We start from the raw sequence: 8,494 nt of genomic DNA, 5'->3' as shown, positions 1-8,494 counted from the left end.
CTCTATAACATTTACAGAGTTTCAAAAATCATAGAAGACAGAGTTTACATTTTCACTCTCGTGAATGTCCATGGAAGCTGCATCATCCAGCCAAATCCAGGATCTATATGTACAGGATTAGTTGACAAGCAATATGTCTATAGCCCGTAGATTTACAGAAGGTCAGCAGGATTGGAAAACTGTAATGTGTAGATTAAAGCTAGGTCTAAAACTGAGGAACAAAACTGGAAGGAAAGAAAGGGGAACAAGACAAGACAAAATACCAGCAACTATTAGTTATTGATATGTCATTGCACCTTAATTATGTTATTTAAAGCCTATAGGGGAAGTCCTGTTAGTCATTCTTGTTCTGGAATTAAGGGGAACCTTAGTTTTCAGTTACTTCACATATTAGACAAGTTAAGAAGGCAGGCAATGATAAAATTCTGATTTTGCTTTATTTTTGTTTTCACTTCCAGGCAAACCCATCTATAATAAGCCTCAAAATCTCTCAACTTTAATGGGGGTTGGGGAGAGCATCATTTCACAGATTAAGGTAAATATTCTTATAAAATACAACATTTAAACACAGGGTGAATGTTTCAGATTCAATCGCTAAACATTACTGTATTGAATTACACAGGGATGACAATGGCTGGCCACACACAGAACACTCCATTCAGATAGCTATACCACAACAAAAGGAGGAGTCAGAATTCCTTAGGAAACACTGCTGTTTTAAAGGACCACAAAACCCTCTGAGTAGTTTTGAAATACTGAGTTTGAGAAGTTGAATATAAAGGGAAACATAAATAGTATTGATTCATAGACATGATATCTACAATATTTCATCAATTCCAGCTGCATATGAATTGAAAATTTTTTTACAATTTGAGAGGCAGAAAGAAAGTTTTCTATTTAAATCCCAGAGTTCCACATACGTTGATTCTTTCCATGTTTTCCTGCTTAAATTAGCTGATTCTCTCCCACAATGTCCTCAACAGATGAGGCTGGGCCAGGCTATAGCCAGGAGCCAGGAACTCAATAGGGGCCTCTCACATGGTTGGCAGGAACCTAAATACTTGAGCTATTACTGCTGCATCCCAGGATCTGAACTGATTAGAAGCTGGAATCAGGAGTCATTGCCTGCAGTAGAATCTGGGTACTCTGATGTGGGGTGTGGGTGTTCCAAATGGTATCTTAACTGCTAGGCCAAACGCCCACTCCTGTTTCACATTTTAATCTCTCTGAAATCAGGATGAGTCATAAAACAGATGACTTCCGTAATTCTCAACAGGGCAAAAACTATCAGATTCCCAGATTAAACTTTTTTTCCCTATTATGTCTACAATTGTCATAACCTATGACTATGCTTTCTTGATTATCATCCTTTCTGGCACAATCGCATAATAGAAACCCTTATAATTTTTTATCAATAATCCAAAAATAACAAACTGAAGCTAAGAATATATATCAGAGGTGTCACACAACATTTTCCTGACAACTTCTGTTAAGATTGAGAAAGAAAACGTTAGAGGGTTAGGAAACGTCAAAAGCAGTCCCTCAATTCTAAAAAACCGCTAAGCAGGAAAACACTGGTAGAATCAATTCTGTGGAACTCTTCAGTCTATAGAGGAGGCTTATAGCAACCAGGAGAGTGCTTAATGAAGAAAGAGACGGTGACATTTTGGCAGGAAACTGATACAGTGATTTGGCTTGCTCATGTATCATCCCCTGTTCCTTAATTTGACGATGGCCAAGGGAATGGTGCTTTATGTCCTGGATGCAGCTTGCTGGTGCCATTTTGATCTGTCTGGCATTTACTGTTGGGGCCAAGACAGAAACTTCTCTTTGTCTTGCCCTCCTGAGGTTGGAGCCACTTCCTGGGCTGGTGTCTATTAAAGCATTTTTAAAAAATATTTATTTATTTATTTATTTCTTACATTTCATAAATACAACTTCAGGAATATCCCACCCTTCTTCCTCCTCCCTCTCCTATTCCCATTCTTATTTTTTGGTAAACTCTATTTTCAATTAACTTTATACACATAAAATTAACCCTACAGTAAATACAGAGTTCAACACATAGTATGAAAAAAAAAAAAAAAAAAAAAAACTGTTCCTCAACAGTCGAGACAAGGGCTGTTCAAAGTCATTGCATCTCAAAGTGTCAATTTCACTTCCATAGATTACCTTTTAGGTACTCTATTAGTTACCACAAATCAGGAAGATCATATCGTATTTGTCTTTTTGGACTCGCTTATTTCATTAAATATAATGTTTTCCAGTTGCAACCATTTTATTGCAAACAACAGGATTTCATTTTTTTACCACTGTGTAGTATTCCATGGTATACATATCCTATAACTTCTTTATCCAGTTTTCAGTTGATGGGCATCAGGGTTGATTCTTATCTTAGCTATTGTGTGATAAGCACTTAAAAACATATTGCCCCATGACAATCAGAAAACACAAATCAATACTGAACATCAGAAGATGTATATTTACAGCAGCAGAATCCATATCAGTCTACAAAGCATGTGTCAATACAAACTTCATGATAGATAGTACATACTGAAAAATATTTTTTCAAATTAGAAGTCCATTATCAACTCTCTTTAGAAATGGAAATCAGGCCGGCGCCGTGGCTCAATAGGCTAATCCTCCACCTTGCGGCGCCGGCACACCGGGTTCTAGTCCCGGTTGGGGCGCCAGATTCTGTCCCGGTTGCCCCTCTTCCAGGCCAGCTCTCTGCTATGGCCAGGGAGTGCAGTGGAGGATGGCCCAGGTGCTTGGGCCCTGCACCCCATGGGAGACCAGGAAAAGCACCTGGATCCTGGCTCCTGCCATCGGATCAGCGCGGTGCGCTGGCTGCAGCGGCGGCCATTGGAGGGTGAACCAATGGCAAAAGGAAGACCTTTCTCTCCCTGTCTCTCTCTCTCACTGTCCACTCCGCCTGTCAAAAATAAAAAAAAAAAAAAAAAAAAGAAATGGAAATCCAGAATTTATGTTGTATAAATGCATATACATATTTTTCAAGCAATTCTCACTGAAATATCTTATTACAAGATAAACAAACAAAAGTCATATTACCTGTAACATGGGGCAAAGGATTGCAGATGGCAGGCAGGAGTACGGCAGGAGTAGATCAAGAAATGGATTAAAAATCCTGGGAAGAAGACTAAGGAGGAAAAACTAGGGAAATAAGGTCTAAAGGAGCCACCTGGTATAGCACAGATTACAGAATTCAAACTCAAAGCTGGATGTGGGCTCAGAAAAGAGCTGAGAGGAACCTAGGCTTGATCTCTGGCTGATACCTGAGCTCTGTGCAAACAGGAGGTAAGGGTGAAGCCAGTGTGAAAGAGGCCTGGCAGTGTTTCACAAGTGTTCCCTGCTATTTAAGGAAGTCTCTGTCAGGCTACTGGCTGAACACTGAGAAATCAGAACAGAAGTTTTGATGTCTACACATGAAAAGGAACACAATATTTGCTAAAATAGTTTGGAAAAGTTTCTAAACAAATGAAGGCTTACAGCAATTAACAAGCAACAACAGAAAATTCAGCTACAGGGACAGAGAGAATCCCATTTCCGGATTTTCTAAATAGTAACACAAAATTGCCCATTTTAACACAAAAATTTAAGATATACAAAAAGAAAAACAAAACAAAATGAGAAAGTGTGAAAAACAAATTGGCAGAAGCCATCCAAGAGGGATTTCAGGCATTGGACTTACTAGACAAAGACAACATCAAATGTCTTAAATATTCTCAAGACCCAGTGGAAACCTTGAAAAAATAATTTAAGGAAACTGGGAGAAGAATATCTGAAGAAACAGAGACTCTCAATAGATATTATTTTTTTAAATAACAAAATAAAAATCCTGGAAATAGAAAGTTATGAAGTAAAATCGCCCCTGGCTTTGTCCTGGCACAACCTGGGCCATTGTACCATTTGGGGAGTGAAACAGCAAGTGGAAGATCTCTCTCTTTCCCTCTCTCCCTCTCTGTGTGTGCATATGTGTGTGTGTCCCTCTCTGCTTTTGAAATAAATAAATCATTTAATAATTTAAAAATTTAGTAGAGGATTTCAACAGCAGGTTTGGGAAAACAAAAAATGAGCAAATAAATATATGGGAAGTAAAATCCAATCTAAATAAATAGTAACAAGAAAAAATGAAAAGTAAACAGAGCCTAAGTGATCTCTGAGACACTACCAAGTGTGACAATATACTCATTATAGATATCTCAAAGGGCCAGCACTGTCACATAGTGGGCTAAGCCTCCATCTGTGGCGCTGGCATCCAATATGGGCACCAGTTTGAGTCTTGGCTGCTCCACTTCCAATCCAGCTCCCAGCCCAAGTATTTGGGCTCCTGGCTCCTGGCTTCGGATCAGCCCAGCTCTGGCCATTGCGGCCATTTGGGGAGTTAACCAGCAGATGGAAGATCTTTTTCTCTGTAACTTCACCTCTCAAATAAATAAATAAAATCTTTAAAAAAAAAAAAACAAATAAATCTCAAATGGAGAAAGAGAAAGAAGTGGCTAGGAAAAGTATTTGAAGATTTAGTGCCTAAAAACTTCCTAAATTTGATGAAACACATGAACCTACACATACGAGAAGGTCAAAGAACTTGAAGTAGAATAAACACAAAGAGATGATACAAAGATAATTTATAGACAGAATTCTAAATAAACTTATTGAGAATTTGACACTAGAAACTTTATAAGACAAAGACACTGGAAATATATAATTAAAGGCTAAAAGAAAAAAAATACAGGTAGTTAGCCAAGAATTCTCTAGCTAGCAGAATTAGTTTTTAAAAATGAACAGAAATAAAGGCTTTTACAGATAATGAAATCTAAGACAGGCCTTTGTTGGTGGACTTGGCCTATAAGGAATGTTAAATTTCTTCTGACTGAAGTGAGAAGACAGTAGTGGTGAGCATCATGGCACAGTAGGTTAAGCTGCCACTTGGGACACCTGCACCCCATATCCAGTGCCTGTTTCTCTAGTCCTGTCACCTCCACCTCTAATCCTGCTTTGTGCTAACGCATTCTGGAAGGCAACAGATGAAGGCTAAAATGCCTGCCATGCACAAGGGATTTCTAGGCTCCTGGTTTCGGCCTGGTCCAGCCCCAGCTATTGGAGGCATTTGAGGAGTAAACAAGAGGATAGAAGATTCTGTTTCTCTCTCTGTGTCTCTGTCTCTGTCTCCATTATTGCTATGCCTTTCAAATAAATAAAAATAAATATTTAAAAAGACACTAGATGGTAATTAAACCCTAAACAAAATAGAGAATCCATTATTATTGCGTCTTTTGTTCATTATTTTTATCTTCCATAGCATTTATAAAGCACATCTAGGGGCCAGTGTTGCATAGCAGCATCTTGAGCTGTTTCTCGAGATGACTGCAACCCATATCAGTGTCTGGGTTCAAGACCCAGAGACTCCATGTTTCTGATCAGCTTCCTGCTAATGTGCCTGGGAGGTAATGGATGACAGCCCAATTATTTAAGTTCCTGCCACTCACGTGAGAGACCCAGATGGAGTTCCTGGCTCCTGGCTTTAGCCTGGCCAAGCACAGGCTGTTGTGGGCGTCTGGGGAGTGAACCAGGAGATAGAAAATCTCTCTCTGCCCCTCTCTTCCTCTGCCTTTCAAATAAATGCATAAATCTTTAAAAAAATAAAAAAAATCTATGTCAATGGACATAACAGTTTAGGCAAACATAATCTTTAATAATAACATTATAAAGAAGTCGTGCAGCTTTATAGTCATGGAGATTTTGCATGTTGCTGAAGGTAAATTGGTACCAAGTCAAATCAGATTATTATAAATTTAATATTTAACTTTCAATACCTAGGGTAACCACAAAAACACTAACAATTATACAAGAAAGTATATGAAAAGTAATCAAGGCTGGCGCCGCGGCTCACTAGGCTAATCCTCCACCTTGCGGCGCTGGGCACACCGGGTTCTAGTACCAGTCGGGGCGCCGGATTCTGTCCCGGTTGCCCCTCTTCCAGGCCAGCTCTCTGCTGTGGCCAAGGAGTGCAGTGGAGGATGGCCCAAGTACTTGGGCCCTGCACCCCATGGGAGACCAGGACAAGTACCTGGCTCCTGCCATCTGATCAGCGCGGTGCACCGGCCACAGAGCGCCGGCTGCGGTGGCCATTGGAGGGTGAACCAATGGAAAAGGAAGACCTTTCTCTCTGTCTCTCTCTCTCACTGTCCACTCTGCCTGTCAAAAAAAAAAAAAAAAAAAAAAGTAATCAAAATGGCAGACTAGTAAAAAGATCAATGAAACAAAAAAGAAAATAGTATTGGAGGAACTGAGAAACCAAAGTGAAATAAGACATGTGGAAAACAAATAACAAAATAGCAAAATCAATCCTTTCCTCATTAGTAACTACTATAAATGTAAATAAAGTAGTTTACCATTATAAGACAGAAACTAGGCAAGACATCATCTAAAAGGAACTGATGTAGCTGTACTAGTAACAGACAAATGTTTACTAAAGCAGTTGCAAGAGATGCAGAAGATGCTTGCATATTGATAAAAGTGTCCATTAGTTAGATAAAAAAAATTATAAACATATTTGAGCCATTAGTAGAGCCCCAAGAAAATATTAATGAATTAATGGAACTGACAGTAATAGTTGGAGATATCAACATCCTACCTCTCATATTGAATACAATAGCTAGACAAATAAGAGAATAAAATACTTGAATAACACTGTAAATCAACTAAACCCAAAATATTCATATATAAAACACTCTATACCCAAAATAACAGAATACCTACAATTCTCTTGTGGACAAGTAAACTTATAATATTCTCCAGGATAGACCATATGTCAAGCCACCAAACAAATCTGAATGAATTTTAAGAGACTGAAATAATACAAAGGATCCTTCCTGACCAAAACAGAATGAATCTAGAAATGAATAATACAAATAAAACTGGAAAAATCACAAATGTGAAAATTAAACAACACATTCTTAAAGAAGCAATAGATCAAATAAGAAATGATAATATAATTGTAAAATTTTTTGAGGTGACAAAACACAGCATGCCAAAATTTATAGAATGTACTATGCCTGGTGCATGGAGGGAAACTTAGAGTTGTAAACATTTACATTAAAAAAGAAAAATATCCCTGTTTAGTAACCTAAATTTTACCCTAAGGAAGTAGAAAACAAAGAGCAGACTGAAAATAAAGCTAGCAGAAGACAGGAAATAATAATGATTAGAACAAAGAAAAATGAAATGAAGAAGAGTGAAACAGTAAAAGGAATCAATTAAATCAAAGTTTCTTCTGTGAAAAGATCAATAAAATGATAAAGCTTTGTGGGGAGGTGGAGGGGGTTCCAAGAAGGCAGCATAGAAACAGGGCAGTCTGATTTAGGCTGTACAAAATTAATATTTAAAAAGTGGAGAAAGTACACTCTCGGTGTAAAGCTGCAAGGGAACTACACTGGGAGATCCTGCCAAAGCAGTAGAAACAGCCCGGGTCTGTGCGCAAAGAGCAGCCACGCAGCAAAAGACCCAGCAGCTGGGATCCAGAAGGAAGGCGTCTACCCTGGCAAACCAGGTGAGATCAGACTCCACGGGCCCACGCTGCTATTGATACCGTAGGAGGGAGAGCTTGGTGAACTGCACCTTTTTGAGCCCAACCTAGATGCTTCAGGACAGCAAGATGACTGCTCACCCAGAGGTGAAAAAAAAAAAAAAAAAAAAAAAAGGTGGCGCATGTCTCTCCCTCACCCTCTCCCTGCTACAACAGAGACTTGCAGCCAGTGGTGGGAGAGCTGGAGCTATTTTTCAACACAGGGAGCTGCCCCAGCTCACGTGTGTGCACCCAAGTATTACTGGGGCCGCCCTCCACCCAGCTGGCAGGGGAACCCACTGCAGTTCAAGAGCAAGAGAGGGAGACTTCCAGCTGCACCCACCTGGCAATGAGAGGGGAGGGAGCCATCCCTAGGAACGGAAGTGCCGCCTGCGGGACTCCCCTTCACACCCAGCACAACTGTGAAATGAGTGGGGCTGTAGCTTGCAGGTATTTTGTGCACCTGGGAACTACAGATCTTACCAGAGAGGAAAAACCTTCATTCCCTACTGACATCAAACCTGACTGAGAGGACTGGACCCGATCCAGTGGGCTGGAACTTACTCGGACAGGAGCTCAGGGAACACCTTAGTTTCCCTGCAGACAGGATGGGCTAGAAGGGTGGAGTGGCCCCACTGGCACCCGTTGGCCCTGAGAGCCCCGGGAGATGACACAGAAAACATTGCGACCGCATGAGAGGAGGCACAGTGTAGCTGTGTTCCGGGCAATCATAGAGTGCTTATTCACGCTCTCAGAGCTCCTTGGTTGCCTAGGGCAGTGCATAGCAGAGAAAACCGTGCTCACAGGAAAGACTCCGCAGATCATATGTGTGGTTCATATGGTGGTGTGCAGGAGTGTTGAACACACTGGGGACTAACACCTGGGCATTCCTCAGCTTGAAGGATA

At 40.3% G+C, this 8,494-nt stretch overlaps 1 long non-coding RNA gene across 1 annotated transcript; it reads right to left on the bottom strand.

The window, feature by feature from the left end:
- Positions 1 to 418: 418 nt before the first annotated feature.
- On the bottom strand, positions 419 to 3,332 carry LOC149120967 (uncharacterized). The gene is made up of 2 exons (XR_016224997.1): positions 3,073 to 3,332; positions 419 to 1,874 (listed from the first exon to the last, which is right to left on the bottom strand). It is a non-coding gene; the product is annotated as an uncharacterized LOC149120967 (long non-coding RNA).
- Positions 3,333 to 8,494: the final 5,162 nt, after the last annotated feature.

Source organism: Oryctolagus cuniculus, chromosome 18 (assembly GCF_051225735.1).
Source record: "Oryctolagus cuniculus isolate XC-2025 breed Fujian yellow rabbit chromosome 18, ASM5122573v1, whole genome shotgun sequence".
NCBI classification, from domain to species: Eukaryota; Metazoa; Chordata; class Mammalia; order Lagomorpha; family Leporidae; genus Oryctolagus; species Oryctolagus cuniculus.
This window is presented reverse-complemented; position numbering and strand designations above follow the sequence as displayed.